The sequence below is a fragment of the Electrophorus electricus genome, chromosome 3 (genome assembly GCF_041902795.1).
Source record: "Electrophorus electricus isolate QZ-2024a chromosome 3, ASM4190279v1, whole genome shotgun sequence".
In the NCBI taxonomy this organism is placed as follows: domain Eukaryota; kingdom Metazoa; phylum Chordata; class Actinopteri; order Gymnotiformes; family Gymnotidae; genus Electrophorus; species Electrophorus electricus.
The window spans coordinates 22,274,648-22,301,990 of record NC_137499.1 but is presented as its reverse complement, the minus strand read 5'-3'; the positions used below and the strand labels follow the sequence as shown (position 1 = coordinate 22,301,990).

The 27,343-nt window shown below is 43.8% G+C and overlaps 3 long non-coding RNA genes across 3 annotated transcripts in view; 2 read left to right on the top strand and 1 right to left on the bottom strand.

Moving 5' to 3' along the window:
- Window positions 1-3,689, top strand: part of LOC145653728 (uncharacterized) — a 9,626-nt gene extending 5,937 nt beyond the window's left edge. Inside the window, exons 2-4 of the long non-coding RNA XR_014119897.1 lie at window positions 1-26; window positions 2,623-2,805; window positions 3,202-3,689. The exon at window positions 1-26 is cut by the window's left edge and continues 474 nt beyond it. This is a non-coding gene — a long non-coding RNA (uncharacterized LOC145653728). The remainder of the gene's footprint in view (window positions 27-2,622; window positions 2,806-3,201) is intronic.
- Window positions 3,690-14,557: 10,868 nt separating this feature from the next.
- On the bottom strand, window positions 14,558-23,602 carry LOC118242254 (uncharacterized). The gene is made up of 3 exons (XR_004776710.2): window positions 23,479-23,602; window positions 15,801-15,856; window positions 14,558-15,246 (listed from the first exon to the last, which is right to left on the bottom strand). It is a non-coding gene; the product is annotated as an uncharacterized LOC118242254 (long non-coding RNA).
- Window positions 17,510-18,707, top strand: LOC145653727 (uncharacterized). Its single transcript, XR_014119896.1, has 2 exons — window positions 17,510-17,641; window positions 17,840-18,707. It is a non-coding gene; the product is annotated as an uncharacterized LOC145653727 (long non-coding RNA).
- Window positions 23,603-27,343: the final 3,741 nt, after the last annotated feature.

The following is a 27,343-nucleotide window of genomic DNA, read 5'->3' as shown; positions in this document are numbered from 1 at the left end:
CCAAAAGGGAAAGGCAAAAAACAAAGGTAAGCAATCAGAAAAGGTTCAGAACTACAGCAAGACAATCAGATATAATGCTTGGTATGTACGGACAATACAAAAGCTTGGTATGCACTGACAATACAAGTGGCAATACTTCACAAAGAGTGTCTGGTAATGGCAGGTATAAACAGGTAGAGTCAATGAGTAGCAAGTGCACTTAATAGTCTGGTGATGATGAACGTGTGCCTGGCTGGTGATTGTCTGGGCATTCTTCAGAATCGTCATCGGAATGCAGGAAACTTGTGATCTGGGTAAACGTGTGTGTGTGTGTGTGTGTGTGTGTGTGTGTGTGTGTGTGTGTGTGTGTGTGTGTGTGTGTGAGAGAGAGAGAGCCCTCTGACTGCCTACTCTTTCATACACACACACACACACACACACACACACACACACAGCCCAAAACATGCAGCATGTGCACAAATGCATGGGACAATTCTCAAAGCACAACTCCAGAGTGTTGGGAAAGAGCATACAGTGTAAGAGGCTGAACAAGAAACAGAATGTGTGCTGGACTGTAGGATTAGCCAGAATGTGTGCTGGACTGTAGGATTAAACAGAATGTGTGCTGAACTGTAGGATTAAACAGAATGTGTGGTGGACTGTAGGATTAAACAGAATGTGTGGTGGACTGTAGGATTAAACAGAATGTGTGCTGAACTGTAGAATAAAAATTTCATAAGGTAGTTTAATTGTTGCTTCTTAACCACAATTATTTTTTAAAAACCTTCAGATACCAAAGTCCTAGTGTGTCATACCGCCCGATCCCATACCACACTACACTACCCAGCAGCCTGTTCGTCACCTGGCCAACAACAGTCAATCAGAGACGTTCAATCAGATCGTTGTCACCTGTGTTCAGAGGATTTTGTATTTAAGCCTTTCTGGAGCTCTCAGACATTGCGAAGTATTGCCTTTAGATTCTCCAAGCATACCGAGTGTTGTTTTTATTACCTTCCTGTGTACCGTACCCTGATTTTGTATTCCTCGTTGTTGATTTTTGCCTGCCCCTGTTTTTGGATTTATTGCCTGTTTTTTGGATTGCTCTTCTGGTTCAATCTCTATGATTTGGATCCCCCCTTATCCCCCTTGGTTTTGGTTTACTGGTTTATTCAGCTACCGCTGAGTTGAACACTAATAACCCTCCTGTTTGATATCTGTGAGCGTCTGATTCTGCCTGGCCTGTCACAGAATGTAACGATTAGTGGTTAGTAGGCGTACGCATACGTTGAGAAGAGCAAGTTTTATTAGGGCCAAATCCAGAACCGTAATCAGTATAACAGTCCAGGGTCATAGAGCAAACACGTAGAGTCCAGGAATTCAAGATTAACTAAACTCACAATGACAAAAAAGGAGCAAGCTATAACAAAAACACAAACAATGATAAGACAGAGAAGACACAAACTCGGCTAGGAACAACAAACAAGGCCTGGGTTACAATGACCAGCCAGAAGACAATGCAAACACAGGGATTAAATGCACAGTCTAATGAGCACTAAACAAGACACAGGTGCAACTCATGAGGGACGGAGAAAACGAAACTAAGGAACAGAACCACAACAAGGAAGTAAAGCAAAACAGACACAAGACCACGGAGAAGCCATAGGAAACCATGGAGATAGGGACACTGATTTTTTCCCATTCATTGAAATTAATTTTCTGAAGAACCAGAAATCTTCAGCATCACATTGGGCTTGTGTTTAAATCTTAGTGAGACCAGAAAACTCTGTAATTACAAGAACAAAAATAAAAATAAAATGAACAACAGCAACAGCAATCACAATACCAATAAATAATAATAAGTATTATTATTGTTATTATTATTATTATTATTGTTGTTGTTGTTGTTGTTGTTATTGTTATTATTATAGCGTGCCTACAAAACTTAACCTACTTGATGGCAATGGCCAAAACCTGATCTGTACATGGAACCCTTTGAACTTCAAGCTCAGGTTGAGTTGACCCACCATCCTACCAAGATTCATAGAAGTCAAGCATCAGAACTATTCTTGGTCCTGGAACATGATTGGTCGAGTGAACTTCTTCAGAGTCCTTTGCTGTCTTTAAATGCTGACTGAATACTCTACTCTGAAATGCCTTAAATCCTAGCAAGCACTTATACGAAAATTTTATATTTGCACTTGAACTGTCTTGTTTGTTTGTTTTTTAAAGAAGAGATCTAGTAATTGTAACATTTTTTATGGAATTGTAGTGCATAGCTCTCAGTCTAGGTTTCAGCACTGACTCTCAGATTAACCAGGATGAAAAAAACCCAAATGACCATACAAACATAACCACATGGCACACCTGAAAAATGCCCCCTAAAAACAGGTTAAGGGTAGTTTTGGACTCTAACCTATTTACAACCTATTTATTTCACACTTCTTTAAAAGTCATTTTTCTAAATGCCATAAATGCAAATGTTTTTATATACTATATTTGTGTACACATTTATACCAAGTACTTTGTTGTTGTACTAACAGGACTTTCACACTACTTTGTCCTTTAAACTCATAATGCTGTGCAGAGGGTCAGTGTGTGGTGGTGTTATATCGAACATACTCTGAGCACATATACTACGTACAGAACACCGTCGGCAAACAACCGTCGACAAGGCTAACCGGGGCGGAAAGAAACCAAAAGATGATCCAAACAAAACCGCATGGCGCACCAGCAAAGCCTGGAGTTGGCGTCCACGGATGCAGGCAGCAGACGCGGAAGCAGCCGAAGCCCCATGGCCCCGACGAAGAGAAGAGCAGGGTGGAGCAGGTGTGGAGATACAAAACTGAAAACGTTTAAATCCTGCAGCCTACATGACAGGGTTAATGAGCACTAACCAGCATCTGGGGAGAGAGGGAGAGAGAGAGAGAGAGAGAGCGAGGGTAAGAGATAAAAAGAGAGGGAGAGGGAGAGAGAGAGACAGGGAACAGAGACGAATAAAGAAACTGAAGATGGGAGTATTAAGGTTTTTTTTGTCATACCTTTAAGTCAGTATACGTCAATATCACAGTCTGATGTAGGGAGACAAGATATATCATTTGTCAATCTTTATCACAATACCGGCCTCCAAATGACTGATATCACAAAAGACTACAGTATGCAAATGACTGATATCACAAAAGACTACACTATGCAAATGAGCATGTGAATGCCTTGATTTTTCAGACATGAAGAGAGTACTCAGCACGATGGGATGTTCCAGATTCAAGCTGCCTGCTCAATCTCAGGCATGTGGACATTTTACCAAGGCTTCTGGGGGAGTTTGTTTTTCTGCTTTAATGACTATAACTGCAGACCGATCTTTAATGAAACAGGAAGTGTCACTAATGTTTTTAATATATCCCAAATCATGATGCCGTACAGAAAAATGTTGCAACGACAAAAATGTATCTCAACTCTAATAATGAAAAAAAAAAAAAAGAAATAGCAAAGGGGAGAGAAGGAGAGAGAGATGGAGACGAAGGGAGAGTCAGTAGGCGGGGGGGTGCGGGGAGTAGGTGGGTGGAGAAGACTGATGAATGTCTGGATGGCGGTGGGTGATAGAGCAGAAGGATGAAGTAGAAGTATGAAATGAAATGATCAGACAGAGGGATGATGCTGTAATCAGTTTCTCACCTCCACCTACATACCTGCCATTACGTGCTGCTGCTGACCTGCCCTGCCTGCCAGGCAGCACCTGCCCAGACCACATAAATCACATGGTGAGCGCGGGGCGCGAGTCCACTAAATGCCACGTAGGAAAAAAAAACAGTACCCTGTGACATCAAGCGATCCAGCTTCCAGTCTCTCTCTCTCTCACACACACACACGGACACGCACAAAAGAGCTTTTGTTCCTTTTATGAGTCATGTGAGATTTTCACTGATAAAACTGGTTAACTGAGTACCTCTGACTAGCTACGATTTGCACCATTGTCTCAAAGTCATTCTTAAGGCCTTTAATAAATCGTGGATCATGGCTCTTCATTCGGGTTCACTCTCGCGTGATTCAGATTTGGTGTTGTTATCAGCAGAGGCAAAGTCGCAGGGCTAAAAGCCACACGGCATCTTCAGTTCGGCATGCGGCTCTTTTCCCTGGACCCTACAGAGGCCCGAGAGATGCGGCGGGTGTGGCTGCACATTAACCTGCCTATCACTGTCCAGCATGGAAAAGCCATTCACGCTGGGTCAGACCGCAGAGCTGGGCTTTGAAGGACCACAACAAACACAGCTGATTCAGTTCACTGGCTCATTCCCGAGGGCCCTGGGTGCTGAATCAGGCGTGCTAGAGTAGAGAAAACACCGAACAGTGCAGTGCTGGGGACCTCCAGAGGGCTGTTACACAAAACTCCGTTTCACAGTGAGCCAGGTCATGTTAGCCTTGCAGGACGAATGGAGGAAAGGCAGGGCACATTTCTGCTGGGCAGTGCTGGCTTTTTCTCTAAACTTATGCGGGTTGCTGGGGAGAAAAAAAAGTGCCTAGTGAGAGCTTTGGTGATTATGATTGGACAAGCTCACTTCAGGGGGGCGGAGACAAGGACAGACGGCCACCTTTATTTGTTTCTGCATCTTGAGATACTTAATTGTCAATGCCCCAAACAATGTCCCACCCACGCATGTGTAAACAGACACGTGTGCGAGCGACATATATGTTAAAACCCCATCGCCTGTTTGGCTTGTTTTCTTAACACGTCGTAAAAAAACGATGTCTGGTCAGGAAGAGTGAAGAGTGAGAGAGCGCAAGAAGGTGGAGATAGATAGAGAGAGCAAGAGAGAGAGAGAGCGAGAGAGAGAGAGAGAGAGAGCAAGGGCATGAAGTGGAGAAAAAAGGGTGGGGGATTAAACTGGTGAGGTGGGGGTAGACGGAGAGGCGAGAGAGGGAGACGATAGTGATGGATGAGCAAATAGAGAGAGTGTGATGGAGGGATGGTTGAGAGAGACAGAGGGAGAGAGGGAAGATGCTTCTAATGCGTCTGTGGTGGAACTCGACATTCTTCTCTTCATTTGTGCAGTTCTCCTTCTTTCCTTCTCTCTCTCTCTCTCTCCTCCATTAACGCCTCAATGTGTAGGCTGGAAACTCAACGTGCAGACGACATTTCAAGTGCAGTAGAAATGCAACACAGCTAACCCACTAAATCATCCATTAACACCATGCAGCATTCACACTGTGTGTGTGTGTTTGTGTGTGTGTCTGTGTGTGGAATATTGTAGAGTGGAGTGTTTCTATGATCAGTTGTTTTTAAATATGGATATCTCTTTATTACCATATGATATTTTTCTCTTTATTGCCATGTAATATTTTAAACATTTATTTCTCAAATATACAAAAATGTATATATTCAACATTTCTTTGAAAAACTGATCTTAGTAGCTGTGCAATATCTGCACAATATAATCTGCTTCAGCTTTTAAAAAAGAGTAGAACACACACTCACTCACTCACGCACACACACACACACACACACACACACACAGACACACACACACACACACACATTTCAATAACATAATAAAATGACCTTTATCCCAAGAGGAGGCTATTAAGGCATGAGAAGGTCAGGAGCCCGCCAGTACACTACCGATATCCCAGCATCCCTCTCGCTCTCTTTATTGGTCTCTTTTCCTCTCTCCCTCTTTTTTTGCTCACTCTCCTGCACACGCACACACGCACACACACACACACACACACACACACACACGCACACTCTCTCTCTCTCTCTCTAATGACCAAATTAGATTGTTCCTCCAGCCATGCCAGTGCATTATCCATTCCTGTTCACTAAGACTCTTTCAGCTGATTCATTATAACCCAATCACTGGAGAGAGGCCACACTGCAGTGGGAGGTGTGGCCATGACCCTGACGACTCCTGTGAGCGTGACCGCTCCACGGTGGACATTGCCACGCCCCAGACCCAAACAACAGCCCCTAATTAAGCACAGCGGATAGGAACAGGCAGGGCAGCATTTCAGAAACTGAACACTTCTATTTTAATAGTCAGAATCTGTTGACAGCGTTTCTAAACAAATAAACAGTTAAATAAGTAAATGAATAAATAAAGAGCTGGATAGGTGGGTACGGGGGGATAAGTGGGTAACGCAATATATCTCCACTGTTACCGCGTAACTGTACCATTACTTTGTAGTGTAAGAGTCAACTGTCTTATCTCTGATATAGTTACATTATAACTGGGGAAATGTAACATAAAGTGAAAGGTTTAGAAAAGTTATTTCTCTGAGAAGCAGAAAAACTTCTCTCGCCTTTATATCCAGCAGGACATTTGTATTTTACGGGGAAATGGAATGAAAAAAAATCCTAAACAAACGAACGAACAAACACGCAGAGTGCTGACATGTCTCAGCTTGTCCAAGCATCTTCCTGTTGGCACGTTTTCTGGACGATGAGGTGTCAGAGGAACAGCAGTCAGCTCTAATGGACAGCAGATCTGAGCAGCAGTTCCGTGGTGAGCCTCTCCTTGTCCAATGTGGCTGCATGCGCGGCATGTCGCCTTACGCACCAGGGAGCCAGTGGCTCTTTCCTGTGTTATAATTTCTAGCATTATTAAACGATTGGCAGTTGTTAGTGAACAATACAGCTACGTATACCTGTGACTAAATTTCTCCCAGTTGACCACTTTGGAACTAACAAAACATAGGTCTCGCCTAAAAGCGTCAAAACTCAGCTGGACCGTCAGTGCCCTGTGGATGCCGCGGAATGTGACCGGAGAGAGCCGGCTGGGTAAAGAGAGCTTCAGGTTTTGTGTTCCGATTAAAATAATCCATCGCAGGCAAATCCGAATCTGAAAAAGTCCACCATGTTTATGTTGGACTGAGGCCTTTTGCTTTTCAGATGTCCTTCAGCTTGTAACTGACCATGAGAAAGGCATGAAACACAGCTAGACACACAGCAAATTACAACATTAGTAATCAGGCCCAGTACGTTAGATTATATCATTAAGCATCCGTAAAGGAACAATAGCCGGTCTGCATGTGCCCATCTGTCACCCAGCCATCAGCAGTGCAACAGGCAGATGAAATTAACATGCAATTTGGTTTAACCTTCAGTGAAGAAAAAGATATAAAAAGAAAGAAAGAGACAGAGAGAGAGAGAGTGGGAGAGAGAAAGGGCGAGAGAGAGAGAGAGTGGGAGGGAAAAAGGGGGGGAGAGAGAGAGAGAGAGAGAGAGAGAGAGAGAGAGGGGTTTGATGGAGTGAGAGACTGAACTATTTTTAGGCCTAGTTGATTGCAGATTTATTCTCCCAGGGGAATGTGTGTGTGTGTGTGTGTGTGTGTGTGTGTGTGTGTGTGTGTGTGTGTGTGTGCAGAGCTCTGGGAGACACAGCTGTCACTCAGCATGGATATGAAATGGCTAATTTCCGTTTGGGGAGCTCCCTGGTGAACACTCTGTCTGCCACTGCACATTACACACCAACCCTCTGAAACGGAGGGATGGAGAGATGGACGGATAGTGGGAAAACGAGTGAAGTGTAATAAGTGAGTGTCAGCCTTGACTGAAGAATTGGAGGTTCATAACTCCCCCTCTGAATGCGACTGTGACGAGAACTTAATAGGATAGATTATTTCCTTCGTGTATGTGTGTGTGTGTGTGTGTGTGTGTGTGTGTGTGTTTGGGAGAGAGACACAGATTGAGAGATGCAGAGAGAGAGAGAGAGAGAGATGCAGGGTGAGAAAGATAACCTACAAGCCTGCACAAAGCAGAACAATAAACAATAAATAAAAGGAATAATTCGGAGAGAGAGAGAAAAACACAGACAGAGAGCAAAAGAGGAACAGGAATTGAGAATGACAAGAGCAGCCACCCTCCTTGAACAAAGGCCGCGCTCGACAGCAGAACTGTTTTGTAGCTGTCAGCAGCAATGCCATTGTGTGTGTGTGTGTGTGTGTGTGTGTGAGATGTCATGGCTTTAAATCTCTTCTGCACCCCACCTCCCATGTTCCCCTCACTAAAAACGAAGAGACAAAAAGAATGAGCACGTGCCAGTTTAGTACCAGCGATTCAATAAGAAAACAAAGAAAATCTGTCCCAGCGCAGAGGGGGAGGGAGAGAGAGAGCGAGAGAGAGAGAGAGAGAGAGAGAGAGAGAGAGAGAAATGGGTGGGTGGTGAATGGAGGAAGACACCAGACTGCAGAATCCCCTACATCCCTCCCCCAGTCTCTTTCTCTCTCACACACACACACACACACACATACACACACACACACACACACAACTTATTTCTGCGCATGTGCAGAGTGAACAAGATACTGTGTGTGTGTGTGTGTGTGTGTGTGTGTACTTTTATTAAGAGATTGACTGCCTGTATGCATGTGTTTATGTGTGTGCAGAAGTAAATGATGCCAGTGTGTGAGATTGTTGGTGTTCTGGGATTCTGATGACTGTCTTGCACTCATGCCAAGCAATCTGTCTACAGTGACAATGCTGGCGTGACCGAGCCTCTCATATTAAGGGAATTACAGTCGTGTTCGGCCTCCAGACACACACAGATAAACACTCCACCTTTCTCACTCTAATACACACACACAGACACACACACACAAACAGGGATAAACACCATGCCTTACACACACACAACCCCTTGATCCTTTTACCTACAGACATACTCACCAAACCAAAATCAGCTCGCTTCACAGATTCTTATCGTATCCAGATTTGGTCATGGAAAAGCTAAGTCAACCACCATGTAGCCTGTTCCAGCTGATGGTGTAACTCTCAGACCTCATAACAATTGGATTAGATTGTAATTCTGTAGGAAACCATTCAGCGCATTCAGTCAAATCTCAAAATTCATCACAATTGAGCCTAATTTTTTATTTATTTTTTGTATGTTTATTTAATTCCAAATAATCATTCTGTAATACGGAGTGTTTTTCCCTCGCTGGGCTGAGCTTAGGATGCCCGTGTCGTGGGGTTCTCAAAAACCCAGTCACTGAACAGTAAAACTCCTGCCTCACCGTACTAACAAATGCCATCAAGGCCACTTTGCTGAACAGTTTGTATGTGAACAGCTTGTGTGTGAACAGCTCCGGTTCACTCTCATTCATGCTTATCTTTTTAACTCGTCATTTGTGTTCTGCAGTATTCTGCTGCCAACCGCCCAGATTAGAATGGCAGATCTTGCTGGAGAATGTTGGTGTTTGTTGGAAAAAGAAATGGATTTGAAGGGTTAGAAAGAAAATCCCCTCAAGACAAATGACTTTTGTTTAGCATCTTATGTATTCTTTTATCTTCTTTCTGAGATAGAAGAATATATCTGAAGACTAAATATATCTAAATATAATTACAGCTTGGTCATAATAAAAAGAAAAAGTCATTCTGTAAGTAATTGGCTACCTGTCTTCCTGATGACAGGGTTAAGCGAAAGTGAATAGGTTATTACATCTATCTTTTTAAAAGATAATGTTAACAAAGGAAAAGAGAAGGAGAGAAGTGAGGGGACTGTAAGAGGAGAGAGAGAGAGAGAGAGAGAGAGAGAGAGAGAGGGAGAGAGAGATAGAGAGAGAGAGAGAGAGAGAGAGAGAGAGGGAGAGAGAGAGAGAGAGAGAGAGGGAGAGAGAGATAGAGAGAGGGAGAGAGAGAGATAGAGAGAGAGAGAGAGAGAGAGAGAGAGAGATAGGGGGAGAGAGAGATAGAGAGAGGAGAGAGAGAGAGAGAGAGAGAGAGGAGAGAGAGAGAGAGAGAGAGAGAGAGAGAGAGAGAGAGAGAGAGAGAGAGAGAGAGAGGGAGAGAGAGAGGGAGGAGAGAGAGAGAGAGAGAGAGAGGGAGAGAGAGAGAGAGAGAGAGAGAGAGAGAGAGAGAGAGAGAGATAGTAAATTGGAAGATTCCTGTAGCCCCTGTGCAAAGACCTGCTGGTCTTTAAATGTGATTTCCTGAAACCTGTCAGAGGGAGTGAGAGCTTTTTTCCTTTGTCTTTTTTCACAGTTGAGTTAGTGCTGCACAGAGCTCTCTCTCTCTTTCACACACACACACACACACACACACACACACACACACACACACACACAGAAAGAGCTGGAGAGCGAGAGCAGGAGAGGTGGAGATAGGGAGAGGCTTGGGTAGTAAACTGTAAACAGCTGCTCTGCTGGTTCCGTTCACACACCTGCAGTCTGCATTTCCTCGCTGTTTCCATGTGGATGTGTCACACAGCCCTGGAGAAAACAACACAGCCTGAAAAACAGCAACACATACGCGTCTCTGCTGATGGCCTGCGCTGTCATTTACAGTGAAAAAACAACTCTCTCTCACACACACACACACACACACGCGCGCGCGCGCACACACACACACACACACACGCACACGCACACACACGCACGCGCACACACACACACACACGCGCGCACATGCACAATGCTACATTGTCATGTGAACTCTGAATGCAACTAATTCAACACTGCAGGAGTTTTGGTTTTGACAAGGGCTAGTTTACCACACACATACACAGCACAGCACAGCCCGACCAAACACGGCACAACGCGACGCGCTTTCTGTCAGTGTTTAGAGCAGTGGGACAGGAGCCACGCACATGAAATCCTCACACTGCTGGCCAGAGCTGCTGCCAGCATGCCAGAGTAAGGCAACAAGGAAACCACTACTGGCTTGAGGTGTGTTGGTAGCTGGAGCAGATCAAAGCTGAAGTCAAAGTCAAGTTTATTTATACGCCACTTTTTACAATGCATGTCACCACAAAGTCGCTTTACAAGGTCCAGGTCTGTAATGAGCAAGTCAGAGGCGACAGTGGCACAAAAAAAACTCCCTGGGTGGATTAAGGCAGAAACCTGCGGGCGGCCCAGAGGACTGCCTGAGGTAGAAGGTACACAATAAACTCGCCCCTCTTCGTTCTCAGCATTCCTGCTTTGGGGCTGTGCCGCCCTAGTTATCTCCGCTCTGCCATCCGCAGCGGCTGTCTTGGCAAAGCCTTCAATCCTGCAATGTTTCTGCAGCTCCCGGGGGCTGGGAAAGGGTCTGGGAATGTGGCCCGGACCGCCACCAATCGGGAAAGGAGCCACGGAAACCATGGTGCTGCCCATCAGGGCGGCCGAACGGACTCGGCGCTTTGCTCGGGTCAGTGGAATAAGTGCTGTGCACAGCTCGCATGTCAAAGCGGGTAGGGGTCCTCGCCACACTGGGGAGACAGTGAAAGTGAGTTCAGGGCACACCATGATCCAGGAGTAGCTTCTACAACATCTCCACTCTAATCATTAGACAGGCAAGACAGGCCTCAGATACAAGGGAGAAGGACAACCATTAGCAATTTCAGAATCTCAAATCTCTTCTTAAGCCCATCACACACACACACACACACACACACACACACACACACACACACACACACACACACACACATCCTGCAGAGTTTGTGTGTGCTGCTGTGCTGTCTGTATCTTTGTGTGAGATTCTTAAGAAGCCTCTAGAATATTCCCTTTCATTAACATTGTTTTGTTTGGGTTGTTTTTTCTGTCTATGAATATTCTAAAGCCAACTGCCAAGATCTGAGTGAGCTGTCAGATTTTACCCGTCAAAGCGACACCTAGGCACACTTAAAAGCACACTCCACTTGCTCCAGGGCGAGCTCAGAAATGTAATAACAGGGAATTTAGGAAATGTTCATAAGATACATAAGGATTTGGTACTATTACAAAACCTTTGCTGTAGCAGTTCTTAAACCAGATAGACACATGCAATGAATCATGATTACAGCTGCTACACTGTCCTGGGACGGAACACCTGACCCAGATCATGTGGTAGTCGATAGCTGTGTCCTAAACTGTGTGTACACAACATAGTGCACTACTTTGAGGCTCTGCCATCTCGTAGTGGTCTCCAAAAATACAGTGCAGGATATCCAGTGCACTAGAACAATACCCCAGGACGTCACAAAAAGTGGTGCACAAATGCAGCACGTTTCGTTTGAAGATCAGTGCAGCTTCAGTGAGGAGGACCTAGGGAGGATGGCAACATCTTCACAGACCCCAGTCCTGTTACAGGCCAGGTTAACTGCTAATTTCAGGTTTTCTAAGTTCTTCCTGTAATCACATAGGTTGAGTGTATAGTTACCTAGATTTGATAGCTCTCACATCAAATAAGTGTGTAAAAAAAAATAAAAAATAAAAATAAATATCTATATCTATATCTATATATATATCTATATCTATATCTATATATATATATATATATATATATATATATATATATATATAAAAATTTTTTTTTTTTTTACAGCAAGCTAGCCAATGAGCTACCGAGCCAAGTGATTGTTTATATTACTTCAGAGAATGAGGAAGATGTGGCAAGCCAGGCTTCCCATCCGTGACCAAACTCATAGTCGTTTGCTTTCACACTGAAGAATTAAAGAATTAATTAAAGAATTAAACTTAAATCGTCGGCGCAATTCCATAGGCCACTTTTGTGTGTTCAGGTTTGCAGTGTTAGGCACTAGCTACATCGTGTGATTGTATCAGCCACATACAGATGGATAACAGTGATAACATGGCACTGTAGTGCAGTCATTTCCCCGCTATCACGAAACCTGAAGAGCGAAGTGACGCGAAAAGTCGAAGCAGTCATGTTACAAAAATAACCAACGCCGGAAAAAAAATCCCTCCAGTGTGAAAAAAAACATTAGATTTCTTGTGCTGCTGTCACACAGTAACGAGCTAACGTGCATGGCACGGTATGGCGAATCCTGCCCCCTAGAACAGTGGTAATGCAGCGGGCCAAATGTTTGCAAGAGAGAGACAGTGCGCAGGGCAGTGTAGGATACAGCTGATATGCGTGAGGAACGGGGAGGGACCAGGTACGCCCCACAAGTCAGCTCTTGCGTCCAGCAGCATCAGAACCGAAAAGTATGATACTTTATTTGAAGAAATTGGACCGAATTTTGATGTGACGTGACAGTTCGTGACGCACCGAAACGCTGAGCCTGTGACGTATACTAGTGCATAAACAAGCTCTCATTTCACCTGGTGTTGTCGAGCTTTTCTTTACCTTAGTGCATTTCTATTCCTGAACACGGTGTTTTGTTTAATAAGGTTAAAGATGTAACATCGTGTGAGAAAAGATCAACTAAATCAGAATCTGAGTAATTAAAAAGAAGCATTTAAACATATTTAAGGTCCTTATTTTGCTAAAGTAAACGACCAGTTTTCCACCAATAAGGTAAAACTGCGTCGTTAGTCATTGGACGACAGAAACATCGAGCCGCACTGTGCTGTTACGCAACACACCTACCTCTTGCGCTCTCACTTGTTTTATTGCTAAAAGGGGAGTCAACCACGCGGTGTTCGGATTCCGGCGCGTGACGCACCTGCTTGGCCACGTGCGCCTCTTCGCCTTCGTTAAAGCGCGTCCGCTTGTTTACCTGTTAGCTCACGTGGACGCAGTGGCGCGCGTCATCAAGCTCCGGCGCGCTGGAGTTATTATTAACCCGCCGTGACGCGCTCTACTGCGCATTGTTAGTCAAACGGCGCCGTACTGCTCAAAAATGACACTAAAAAAATACTAAATTCGTGCAACGACCATTGAAAAACGTTACCAAAACAAGTAGGCAATCGAGATTTTCCACGTGCCCATCTGAAACATCTTCCATTTTCCACTCATCTAAAAATGTTGTAAATAGTGTATCACTGTTAACTTAAAAATGGCTGATGTTGATTAAGGATAAGTAAGGTGGGCTAATTTGAAAATCAAAAGCTTTGTATGCGGCCTTGCCCGCTCTGTCCAGCTCCGTGCCAAGTCAGGTTGGCAGGGCATGTGACGAAGCGCTCGTGCGTAGACTCGCGCTGGCGCGCAGCTGGCAGCCTTTCATCTGGAAGCAGTCACGTTTTTCATACGTCTCCGGCTCGTGCACTGTCTCAGGCGTCCCGTAAACGCGAGTGTATGAAATATCAGTGCACTTGTTATACATCGTGATTATTAACATATGTTCACTAACATGTTAGCCGAGGACAGATTATTTCAAAAATAATAACAAACATTTTATTTGTACAATCATATTTGTATTGATGAAAAATTAAAGGCGCGTTAGACAAATGTACGTGCGGTCTCGTAATAGCAATTTCAAGAGAACATTGCAGCGTCTATTACACAATTGCTATGCGGGTGTTAAAAAAATAGGAAAGCTTAATGTGAAAATGTTTCAAAAAAGAGTGTGTATGGAAATGCCTAAACAGATTCTCCTAGTATATGCCATAGGGATTTTGTGTGTGTGTGTGGGGGGGGGGGGGGGGGGGGGGGGGGGGGCTGGTGGCTCTTCTTTTGTCTGGTGTAAGATCCGTTTCATTAACACATCAGGCTTGCCCCACCCCCCAACAAAAACAAGGCTTGAGTCTGTGTCCTTGCGTATGCATATGTGTATGTGTGCATGACTGTATATCGAAGTAATATGCGAACGTTTGTGTATGACTGTGTGCTTTCAGCGGCTTGTGTGTGTGTGTGTGTGTGTGTGAGAGAGAGAGAGAGAGAGAGAGAGAGAGAGAGAGAGAGAGAGAGAGAGAGAGAGAGAGAGAGAGAGAGAGAGAGAGAAGCTCCTGTAGAGAGATTGCATTGACTGCTGTGTTATTGCTCTTTAATTATCAATTACTGCAGCAGCGGCCGGCTGGGGGCAGACGAGGTGCTAATGAAACACACACACGCGCACATGCACACGGACACTGACACACGCACACACACGCACACAGACACAGACAATTGTATTGCTTTTACACATTAAACACAAAGGGTATTTTCCAGCATACAATTTTAATACAAGCTTTAATAGTATTAGGCTTACATTAACCCTAACCTTAGCCTTCAAAATGAAAGTTGTTTTAGCACTGTTTCATCATAGAAACATTTGGTCCTTACAAATAAAATGCAACAGAACTATTGCAAGATACACAGTGTGTGCATGCACACACACATGCACAGCCCTATATCAGATGTATGCCCTGACAAACACACACATAACAAACATAAACACACACACACACACACACACACACACACAGACACACACAGACACACACAGACACACACAGACACACATCAACACAGGTATCCTCTCAGAGCACATAATGACTGGGCACAGTGTGGCAGGGTAATGGCGGTAGTTTTTGAGGATGCTTCACTGTCAGACCAAAAGGGGTTTCAGCTGCTAATGGTTCATTTTAGGAGCAATCTGGGGATATCAACCCCCCTCCACCCCAAGTGCCTCCTGACTCCTCTGCTCTGTGGATCTGGCAGAACAAAGAACAATGAGTAACAGACCTTTAAACTCACCCAGTCTCTTAGTGGAAAAAAGTCATGTGTTATTGTTTGTTTCCTTGGTAGTCTACATTACTATTTTTCTCATTGGTATACTGTATTTTAAGGTTTCAGATAAATGCTGAGAAAAACCGTCTCACAAAGACGTTAACAAATATTTACTTCTTTGGGGGTTCAACAGACCTTCCCATTGTTTTAAAAGCATCTTCGAGAACAACAAACACCCCAGAGGTCTTTAAGGTTGTTTGAAAACCTGCAATGTCTTTAAAGGACAAAGCCTACTAACACCATAATTCCATTACATATCCTAGTCTGAAGAGTGACAGTACCAGAGTGACATGCAGCTTCAGAGCCTTTGGTGAGCCAGTCTAAGTGAACAAATGCACCATGCAGGAGAGACAGTACCAAACTCAGTAGTAGGTCTGCATGCTCACCTAAATCTTTAGTCATTAACTCCAGAACTAAATGACAATTTTGCATTTGCAATCTGCACCTTTCCCCAAAACCGTAGGCAGGACTCCATTACCTTGGCCATTGCTGCTCTAAGGCTAATGTCCTTGGATCGCTGCTTATCTGATTTGCCTGTAATAACATGAAAAAGGCAAGTGTACATGAGGAAGTGCAAAGGTATCATTTTAAATATGCTGTCAACATGCACTGAGAAGCAATTCTGTTTCAAAAAAGGAAGAGGGAGTTTCCCACACGCAGCTATTTCTGTTGCTGTTTATCTCTGTGGTTCAGCAGTCACCTCAGATTAATTTGAACATTACAAGCACATGCGCATCTGCACAGTGGGGCTCACTTGGAGGAAGTCAGATGTGCATATGTCACAGTGACCAAAAAAAAAAACCCCTGAAAAAACCAAACAAACCAATTTTCCCACCCAAGTGCAGGACAAGGGTGGTCACAGTTGTGGGTGCACACTGCTGTTGAATGCTGTGGACTGTCACTGTCTCTCAGTGTTAACTTTTGTTCTGTTCATGATAAAAAAATAATAAAATTGCTTTCTCATGCACCAGCTGGGCGCTGCTTTAGGGCAAGTTTCTGCAGTAGGGATTTTGGCTTGGAATTGCATCCCTGCTAAAAGCCTAAGAAATTCACCTCTGCACTTTTAGTGCACAAACTGAGATTACCGCACACAGGGGGTCTTTTATGTTGGAATCTGCAGAAAAGTTGCAGATGCTTATTCAAAGCATTCTACACGAGCATCCCACTTTGTTATAACAAATAATATATTTTTGGTTAGTGTCCAACTTTGTAATAAAATAAGTAAATGTTTCTTTATTTTAACAATTAATATAAGCATTTTCCTTTTGGGCAAGGATGCAATCATACGCCTTGTATGCGAGTGACAGCCCTTTCGTATTCCTCCCACACGTTTCAGGGAACGTCAGGAACAATGGTGATCAAAAACAAATGACAGACACTTTCAGACCTTTTGTCACGTTGCTCGCATGCTAGAACTGATCTAACCATGCTGGTACCGTGGCTAAAATCTGCTGACATTGTAGGTCAACTTGCATGGAAAATTGGAAAAGCAAAAGTTCAGTGTGATAATAGATTATCCAGCTCTATGTGTTTGTTTAACAGAGAGTGCTCTCAACGTCTTCCTGGTTCTTACTCAAGCATGTAGTGCTGAAAGGGTCACAACGCTTACAAAATTTGTCATATTTCCACTACATTAAATACTAATTAATACTAATTAGGTGGTTCAAATGTTTAATAATACAACAATTAGGCATTAAAATCATAACAGGTGAAAACTTAATGCAAACCCCTAGTTTTATTTATTTTTTTTGGGGGGGGGGGGGGTTGTTTGTTTTTTTCAAGATGAGGTTGACTGGATTGCAATAGTTTAGTGCCTGATGAATTCTGATTAAATGTGTCAGAATTCAATACTGGGTGTAACTTCAATGTCTAGACAACAATGTCGCTGGATTCTGGCCTCAGATTTCCTCCCTTTATGGGAGAAGAAAAGTCATTTCCAAACGTTTGTTATTCTCCTGCAGTGAATCATGTAATAACCAGCTGTCACTCAAAAAAAAAAAAAGAAAAAAAAAGAACACTTGCTGGAATGCGGCACAGTCTGGCAGCCTTTTCCCAATCCCTGAGTGATGCCCGGAATAACACTCTACTCCAGAGTGCAATAGTGATATGTCCAGATGTCACGTTGACCACTGTGGTCACATGTAATGCAGGGCAGTGGCACGGTGACATCACCATACTTTGCCTACACTAAAAATGGACGGAGGCCATTTTGAGTGCGCACACAATTTTGCTGTCAGTATTCTCTCCTGCTAGCAAGGGTAGAGCCCCGTCCAGGTTCCTGTGTCACAACAACATCACAATTTGGCCTGTAACTTTCAGGTAATGGAAGGTCAGACCACTTGGACCAGATCAAAAGTGGTCCGGTCCCGGTTAGACCTAACCAGCAGCATAATTGTTTTTTCTCTGCTTCAGCTGGTCTCTGAGCTGTGTTTTAAATCTACGAGTAAAGCTGCAGTTAAGAATGTCATGGGTTTGTGTACCAAAATACTAAGAATAACATCTGATTTTTTTTTCCAGCTACAGGCACTTAATCTGTAGAGACCTCCAAGATCAGCTCTCTCAGATGAGTATGGATCTCAAAGCCTTTTCTTTTCCCCCCAGGTTACATTTAGTGGACCTCCTAGTGTGCTCTGTCTGAAGGACAGCCTTGAAGCTATTATTGTCCCGCTGACCTCAGGGGGCTGAGAGCTGACAACATCAGTCCAATAAAAGGCGGTCCATTCGACACCTCGCTTTCCACCAGAGAGCCTCGGTCCGTCAATACGGGCCATTACCGCCCGCTTTATTTGTGAGGGATCGACACGAGGTTACCATCTGCACAGCGCACGCAACGCGACACGCCTGCAAATATAAAAATGATAAGAATTCCGTGAACGGATCCGGTAAACACACCGCGGATAGCGCCGAGACCGCGTGAGGGTTCGATCGTGGAATTACAAGCGCACGCACGGCAGGCTGGCCTTTCGAGGTGCCCATGGTTCCGCGCGTGCCTAGATCGATACTTCGCTTAATGTTTTAATGAGTTGATCAGAGAGACACGCGCGCTTTTAAAAGCGGCAGAGAGTGAAAAGAAGGTCCATTTAAAACAAAAAGGTCAATAGTAATTTAAATGTCCATTAAGGCGGTTAACGTGAGGAGATGCTAAAAGGACGTGCATTTAGAAATTTATTCAGATTACAATGACTTAATTATGTATTTAATTAAGACTTTAATTCTGACAAGAGGGGATTGTCTCGTACAAAATATAAGACAAAGCAAGCTTGAACCCGAGTGAGTTAAATAGTGGAGTATTCTCAAAGGGTGACGTTTTGAAGTCATTCGCTCTGGTAGTTATTTTCATCCGTTTGCATTACGTCAATAAAAGTAACGTCTGTTATCACCTGAACCTCCTTTATTTGATTTATCGCGAGGTTTATGACCCATATCCTGCTCTGCAACCTCATCCATGTCTGAGAAAACGCACGAGCGTACGTTATGGTGTCCCATAAAAAAAGGCAAGATCACATTGGGGAACTGGGTTCGTGCTTGTGGTGCAGTGGTATGTAAAATGCACTTATTCGTGCATTTAAGGTGATCAGCTGTGTCTACAGGGATAGAGGGCCCATTCATGCAAAACGCTTCTTTTGGCAACCTCGGAGTGCTCACCTAAGAGAAAAGAGAGAGTTGTTGAGAAATCTATAAATGCAGAGAAATATAAAAGAAATGGAAAGAGACAAACACAATAGGAGAGAGAGAGAGAGGGTCTGTCCTGGTGGGTTGGCGTCCTGGGTGGGAGGTGGGGAAGGTGAGAGTATAAGGGAGGGTATGAGAGGATGAGAAGAAGAGGATGTGAGATTCTTTCTTTAATGGAATTCTGTATAAGCCATTATCAGCCCTCTGGACTGTACCTTTCATAAAGCAGCCCATAGTGGAGAATCCTGATTAGAAATATCATTTCCTCACATTTTTTTCTCATCCATGTCTATGGTGGATGGTGTATATATATATATATATATGAATGAGAGAGAGAGAGAGAGAGAGAGAGAGAGAGAGAGAGATTTAAATACTTTCATGAAGAACCTCTATCCCCTCTCTCTCTTTATATATATATATATATATATATATATATATATAAATATATATAAAAGAGAGGATATTTATAATAATGGACAAACGCAGACACACAGAAATTAAACTGAAGAGCAGTTATGAAGCTTGCAGCAGTTACTACACTACAGCAGAAAACCTCACATCAGCCCCATATTACCCATGAGCTGTCTGTGATCATGCTTGCTATAATGGCTTATACACAATTAGACATTAACACGTACTGTTAACCTTCTGTACAAACCGTACAATAAACAGACCTTCTTTGGCATTCTGCAGTCTATTATGACTGTTAGCTTTTTTCTATTCATATCTATAACATTTTACATTTGCTGTACTATAACCTTTACATGCTTGCAGTATTGTATGTTTATGTTCTTTTAGCTGTTGCATGTAGCTGCCACCTGTTTGACATTAACTGTACAACTGCGCTAGTCATTTAGTGTTAGCTCAGAGAGACACGCTGATCTCATATCCTTTGTGTACACCGGTTCAGTACATTTTCAGCCCTGCCAATAAAAAATGACTCAACTGATTGTACAAAGTAAATAAATAGTACGGTAACAAAAAATACATAGAAACAACACACACACACAAAAAAAAAAAAAAACTTAAAAAAATGTAATAATATTAAATTGGCTTTCAGTACAATTAGGTGAATTGGAACAGTGAAGCAGTTGTGTGTGTGTAGGGAGGGTGGCTGTGTGAGTGTGTGTGTCAGTTTGTGAGTGTGTGTGCGTGTCTGTGTGTGTCTGTGTGTGTCAGTTTGTCTGTGTGTGTGTGTGTGGGTGGCTGTGTGTGTGTCGGTTTGTCTGTGTGTGTGTGTGTGTGTGTCGGTTTGTCTGTGTGTGTGTGTGTGTGTCGGTTTGTCTGTGTGTGTGTGTGTGTCGGTTTGTCTGTGTGTGTGTGTGTTGTGTGTGTGTGTGTGTGTGTGTCTGTGTGTGTGTTGGTTTGTGTGTGTGCGCGCGTGTGTGTGTCTGTGCATGTGTGTTTTGCTTTGTGTATGTGCGTGTGTCTGTGTGTAACAAATGCTCCAGCATGTCCAAAAGGCATCTGCTGTTCCTGCTGATGTCATCTGGAGGTAATTAATCCAGTCCAGCTGGGCACAAGAGTGCTGCCAAAACTTCACGCAGTGAGGAGTTCACAGGGATCTGGAAACCTGCACTGGTCAGGGACCCAGACCCTATAGACACCTACACTGTTATGGAGTCACACTCTGAGGATACTACTGAGGTTTGGCAACCTGAGTGGAGTCTTACTGTATTAAAGCAGATAGACATGAAACCTCGAGAGACAGGGATAGTGAGAGTGAAATCTGGCATCCCACACTGCTACAGAGAAAATAGGTGGCAAAGAAACAGAGCTGGACAGAGAGCTGGAGAGAGAGTCTCCCCATCTAGTGAGACCTGGATAGAGGGGTAGAGAGAGTCTCCCCATCTAGTGAGACCTGGACAGAGGGGTAGAGAGAGAGTCTCCCCATCTAGTGAGACCTGGACAGAGGGGTAGAGAGAGAGTCTCCCCATCTAGTGAGACCTGGACAGAGGGGTAGAGAGAGAGTCTCCCCACCTAGTGAGACCTGGACAGAGGGGTAGAGAGAGTCTCCCCACCTAGTGAGACCTGGACAAAGGGGTAGAGAGAGAGTCTCCCCACCTAGTGAGACCTGGACAAAGGGGTAGAGAGAGAGTCTCCCCACCTAGTGAGACCTGGACAGAGGGGTAGAGAGAGTCTCCCCACCTAGTGAGACCTGGACAAAGGGGTAGAGAGAGTCTCCCCACCTAGTGAGACTTGCCACCTGGGGGCAGTAAAGCAGACTGCACCCTGTTAGACATGTCATGTGGAGAGAGCAAGTAACACACATGAGCGCGCTCACACACACACATACACATGTTCACACATACCCCCCCACCCTCACACATACACAAAATAACACAGAGAGAGAGAGAGAGAGAGGGAGAGAGAGAGAAACCCTCCACAAGAAAACATCTACAAAAGACCCACTAACTCACATCTTTCACATCTTGAACCATTTCAGTGGTAATTATATCCCAGTTATGGGATAATTACTCACTCCACACTTAATGTACCATTCCCATTCTCTTACTTCGGGGTCATTTCCTCTCTGTTTGGTTTGGAGGCTTTCTTTATTACATCTACTCTACACTGGGCCTTATTGGGGAGACGTGCAAGTTGTTATGGGTGCTGCACGAACATCTGGATACCACAGAACTTCACCGTGGAATTGAGGAGAGCCAAACTGATCGATTACACGCACCATGTGCCAGGATAGAGGGCAGGAAATCCTGCCTTTTCATGTCTTTGCTGATTTGCCAGAATCACTCTCCCCTTCCCCAGAGTGAGGGGTTAATTCCACAGCTTCATGTTGTCAACGGGAGATCTAGGTGACAACAACCCCTGAGACTGCGAATTCTCAACACTCATGCCGCAAATGGCCCTAAACCACAGCGTTTACTCTGAGGTCTGAAAATGCCCAGTTGCTTTAAAATCCGGACATACCAGAGACAAAAGGAGAGAAAATGTCCTCACTGGTACATCTGGTACAAACAGGACTCAGGTAGCTGGGGTAGATGGAATTTGCCTAGTGTACTGGCCATTGAGAAAACACATCAACCCATCACATCAGGATGAGAACAACTGTTCCCCACCCGAGCTCAACCTCCAGCCAGCACAGACCACAGAACTTACACATGTAAGTACCAAGAAGGGCACAAATCCAGTTAGCATGGTCTGCAGAGCATGGAATGGATACATCTGTCCACCACAACACTCCTCCCTGCTAGAGACAAGTAATGCTCTCTTGCTTAGGGTGGGAGACCATTAAATGCTTCAGTGCTGGGCTGACCACTGAGAGGGCCCCCTGAGTCAACTGCTTGGTGGGGGTCGATGTCTCCGTCGCAAGCCGGGCAGACACTCAAATCAGATTGTCTTGAAGGCTTATTCCCCACGACGGTTCATCTGGCCTGCTTACCCGTCTCCCACAGCAACCCAGGAGGGGACGTAAGGAGAAGCTCCCACTGCCCAAGTAATCAATGTGCCTTACACACGCATGCGGACATAAGCACATGCGCACTCAGACTAACGCATGCACACACCCACTGGTCTAGGAACAGTGGTTCCACTTCCTCTCTTAATGAGCACAATTATACTGGCTGTAAGAGCCCCTGGGATCACAGATGTTTCAGTCTCTCTAACACACACACACACACACACACACACACACACACACACACACACACACACACACACACACACATTTACTTACAGTGGTGCAGTCCTAGGCCAACGCAGAATCTTGTGATCTTTCATTTATTCAGTATTATGCCAATAGCAAACCATCTGTATCAGTAGTTTAGTCACTCAAATTATACCCTGTATGAGGTTACTTTGTTTCTTTAATTCAATGAGCTGCATTCGTAACTCATCCAATTGCATCGATTGATCAAATTAAACCTGCTGAATTAGCTCAGAGCTGAGCTGATGCCAGCTTGGATCCACGGGCAGAACAAAGTGAAAAGACAGGACATTCCGAATGGTTTAGTGCTCAATTCATGAAATATTTCAATATGTAGATAATCAGTTATGTATATGGCCTAAACTAAACTCAATATAACATACAGCATAAGTTTTAATGGCAGCATAAGCTGAAGTTGTCATAAAATTCTGACTAAGCATAAAAACTGAACACTCCTTAAAGTCAGTAACTAGTAATCAGTGTTCTAGGTTAATGATATCTTGAACTCTAACCTACTAGGATACATTCTACGAGTAAACGACAAAGCACTTTTATCCACAAACGTAACTATGGATGAGGTCATTAGATAGGAAGGCCTACCATCCTTCCTACAGGTATATCTCCTGTTCTGGTACTGCAGTCATGTGGTCAGTCATGTGGTCAGTCATGCGACCAGTCCTCTAGAGGTTACATTTTAACTGCCATGGGAGGAACTACAGGCAGCAATACTGCTGGTCAATTTGTCACAGTATCTTAAAGTTGGGTAACAGCACTGCATGTAGGGAGGTAACACAGGGCTCTGTTCCCCTGTCTAACTTACCATGGTGGTGTCTTCTGGTCTGAGAGGAGTTTGGATGATGATGTGTGGAAAACAGGAGCAGGTTTTCCTTCTCTGAAAAAGGTGGCAAACCTCTTTCCTGGCATAAACACACACACATAGAGAGAGAGAGAGAGAGAGAGAGAGAGAGAGAGAGAGAGAGAGAGAGAGAGAGAGAGAGAGAGAGAGAGAAGGGTGGGTGTGGTGTGTGTGCATGTGCACACGTGTGACTGTGCATGCACATGTGTGTGCAACATGTGAGCCTCACACATGTCACATTCCAAAGTTGCATAAAGTTCAAAACTGTGGGCAGCTAACTGTTATAATGTTAATGAGACCCATCCATTCACAGAGGCATTTGGATAACACATAAAAGGTTTAATAACATTTTAGCCATAGAATGTGCCATATAGTATGCAAAAGTGCAAAAAAAAAAAAAAAAAAAAAAATCCCCACAATGGAAGTAATTAGATTATGCTTTTACTCCAATAAGATAGACAAACCGAGAAATCACACCCCCCGGCAAAAAAAAAGAAAAAGAAAAACAACATTTACATATGTGTAGAACATGATAAAGTGTTAACTGACTGTTGAATTTGGTACATGTACTCTCAGGGTTAAAAACACAACTGACTGTATGTGTGCACATGTGTATATGTGTGGGTGAAGAAAAAAACTCTTGAGTGTGACATCACAGCTATGACCACAGAGAAAACAGAGATGTATCTCACAGGATGACTAGAAAACGCCATCTTTACTGGGAAATCTTAGCACATCATTGTAGTGTCCATTGCTGGCCAGAGGAGGATGGGCCCCCCTTTGAGTCTTGGTTCATCTCCAGGTTTCTTCCTCATGCTCTAGGGAGTTTTTCCTTGCCACTGTCACCCTTGGTTTGCTCACTGGCGGCTTGGACTCGGACATTTGTAAAGCTGCTTTGTGACAACTGTTGTAAAAAGCGCTATAGAAATAAATTTGACTTTGACATTAGCCCGCAGCTGAAAGGTTAAACTACAATGCAAGTCAAGGGGCTTTCAGACTAGCAAAAGGGAATCAGAACAAGCTTTAAGGAATGTTTAAGGAATGTGCGTGTGTTTGCATGTGACATTCAGAGGACTGGTGTGTGTGTGTGTGTGTGTGTGTGTGTACATTTGTAGTGTTTTTGCATTGTATTTATGCCAAAACACAAATTAACATTTGTGTCAAGCATCTGCTGCACCCTGTCACTGTATGTCTCTAATACTGTCTGCCACACACACACACACACACACACACACACACACCCACACACCACTGGGACTGTTTCCCAGCAACAAGAGGGGTTCTGGAACTCCAATGTAAAAAAAAAAAAATCTGTCTCAGAAAGGAAATTGATTCTCTGAACTCCTGTAGAATCATTCAAAGTCAATAAGCCAGCCAGGCACTGCAGTGACTGAGGGTTCCTGTTATCTCTGTCTGTAAACAGTCCAGCTGGCAGAGCGCACGGGGCTGCACACAGTCACATGGGCGAGAATGAGCCGGTCTGCTCACCTTGCATGTCCTCGTTTCGGGTCTCCGTGCGCCATGGCTGTCCTCCTTCTCCTGCCACCCCTCTCTCTGGCTCCCTCTTGTGTCCAGATGTCTCAACAGACAACAAATGGACAAAGAGTCGGCAGCGTGAGACTGACGGCGTTTTTTCCTCCCTCAGGGGCTTTGGTCCAGGTGGCAAAACATCTCCTTAAATGTCTTCACCAAACTATTACAATTCTCTCTGCGCTTAGATGTGCATATTCAATTTGTCACAGTTATGAACCTATTTGCAGTTTATGCCCACGGTTTATTTCAGTCTGGATTTAGACCACATCATGTCACAGAAACCGTGCTAGCAAAGGTAAATAATGATCCACGGATAAAGGATGCACCCGTTTTCTTGTACTGTTAAGATCTTAGTGCTGCATCCAATACCATATACCACAACGTCTTACTGGATAAGATGGAAACACTCATTAGCATTAGAGAACAAGGATTCTCCCATTTGACAGATTTCAGTCAATTTGTCCTTGTACATAATGAATGCTCCGATCTTAGAAAAGTAAAATCTGGTGTTCCACAAGGGTCAGTACTGGGCCCCTATTATTTTCATTCTTTATGCTTTCATTAGGCAAAATCATTTGGAAGCATGACATTAGCTTCCATTGTGCAGATGATGCTCAGTTATATATATTGGCTAATCCTGAAAATGCCTTTACTCTTTAAAATTAAGGGCTGCGTAAAGGAAATAAGGAACTGGATGGCAACCAAGTTCCTCCTTCTAAACTCTGGTTACACTGTGCTGCTACTGCTTGGTCCTGAGGCAATTTATGTAATATTCTACTAAACCTTGATGGCTTTTCAGTAGCACCCATAACTGCTGTAAAAACCTTATTATTGATTCAGATTTATTATTGTCTTTGATCTCTCATTTGATACATATGTAATGTTACATAAACTGCATTTTTCCATTGTTAAACTGGGACATATACTTACCTCATCAGATGCAGAGGAATTGGTCCACACTTTAGTCATGATTGGATTCTTTAAATGGTCTTTTCACTGGATGCTCTAAAATATTATTAAATAAACTCAGAACGACAGCTCGAGTCCAGTCCAGAGCACTTGCTAGAACATTTGACCACATCAGCCAATTTTTTCCAGCTCTGTATTGGCTCACAAATCAAATTTCAAATTAAATTTAAAATTCACTTATTGATGTATAAAGTGCTAAATGACCTGGATCCATAGTATCTGAGTGAACTCACTATATACTATAACCTGCCTCACCCACTCTGTTCTCAAAACGCAGAGTTGCTTAGTTCCTAGAATTAGTAAGATTATAGACAGGGGGTTTGGGGTATGGGGCCTGCACCTATAAAGCCCCTCATCTTCAGGCCTACAGGCTTTAATTTGGGACTCGGACACACTGCTAGGTTTTTCAATCCAGCCTAAAGACTTTCTTGTTTATTCTGGTTAGCTTCCTGTATATAAACATGCAGAACACAGCAGGACCTAGTCATGGTGTTTTCCGGAATTCTGTGCTGTTGATGCTGTTGTCTGGCCCATACATTTGTTCACAGTGATGTGGGTAGAAGACAATGTCTCTGAGCGTCCTCAGGACCGTGGTCACCCTCTGGCCCTCCCTTCCAGTTCTGCTGCTATAGATAAACCTGCCAGATCTGCATGCTGATCACTGGCACGTGTCCGTTGTTCATGGACTCTTCATCTGTTTGGCCATCTTGACAGTTCTAAGAGCATCTTTCTGAGATGATGCCAAAACTGGACTTAGACCAGCTCGTTGGTAACAAAGCATTTAAGGTGATGCCTATAGATGGACTGACGCCGTCACATCCATCCCGCCACCCTGCCATGAACTCCCTCTTGTGTCTTGGTCTTCCCAAGGTTTTTTCCTTAATCCAGGAGTTTTCTCCCTACCACCGTCACCACTGGCTTGCTCATTAGGGATCTGGACCCAAACACCTGTCAAGCTGCTTTGTGACAGCTTGTGTCATAAAAAAATATAAAACACTACAAAAATACATTTCACTTGACATTGAATCCCTGATGACACATAAACACACCCAACAAAAATGGAAGGACTGGACTAGAACTTAAGGGAGAAAAAAAATCCAGCTGCTTTTCCTAATAAAGGATGCGCAGGTAGTTACTGGGTAATAGTTAATACCATGCAGGAATCTCTTAGGTCAGAAACCAGGGGGAAAAAAATCACTTAGAGGTAAAGGAAACCTTCATAACAACTTTAATTATTCTAGTATTAGTTATAGTAAGGTAATTATAGTACTCATTTTAATTAAAACAGGAGGAGGAGGAGGATAAGACGACGACACAGCAGGTCAGA